We start from the raw sequence: 749 nt of genomic DNA on the forward strand, positions 1-749 counted from the left end.
ACATGAATGAAGTAAGGAAAATGACCCATCCCCTGCTGGGATTGAAGCCAGAATATCTGGGGGGTTAAGTCCTATCTCTAACCGACTGTATGTCCTTGGACAAGTTACTTAACCTCCATGAATCAATTAAATGTGAATAGTCATAAAACCAAATCAACATATTGCATTGGGGAATAAAACCAAATCAACGTATTGCATTGGGGGTCCATGAGCTGTAAAGGGGAGCCCAAGCAAATTAAAAGTTTCAATAGCATCAGTCATAGCTACTACTATATTAAATCATTAAAACTAATATCAGGCAGAAAATATGACATAAATCAGATGTAATTTTGGCTAGATTTTTTAAAAAATCTCGTTAATTATTGTATTACACACAGAAAAAAATTTGGCTCTGGGCATTCATATATAATATCTTCATAAAATTCACAATGCATAATTCAGAAAGCCTCTGTCACAATTATTACTCTGTGGGTCACTGGAAGATTTTCATGTCTGTGTTATTATTATGCGCAAAAAGATTCATCTAGTTCCCTGGTATTAGAAGATCCTATAACAACTCAACCTTTTCTTGACTTGCCTTTGTCAGCATATGCCATTGAGAAATGGCTTGGTAAAACTTTGGCCAAGTTAAGCAGGTATTTAGAATTTGAAACATCTGCTCTGGTCTGTGAATATGCAGAGGACCAATATGCAATTAAGATTATCTGGAGCCTGAAATACCTGAATTCCTACAAGCTTTGCAACTTAAA

Source organism: Galeopterus variegatus, unplaced genomic scaffold, assembly GCF_000696425.1.
Source record: "Galeopterus variegatus unplaced genomic scaffold, G_variegatus-3.0.2 Scaffold1375, whole genome shotgun sequence".
NCBI classification, from domain to species: domain Eukaryota; kingdom Metazoa; phylum Chordata; class Mammalia; order Dermoptera; family Cynocephalidae; genus Galeopterus; species Galeopterus variegatus.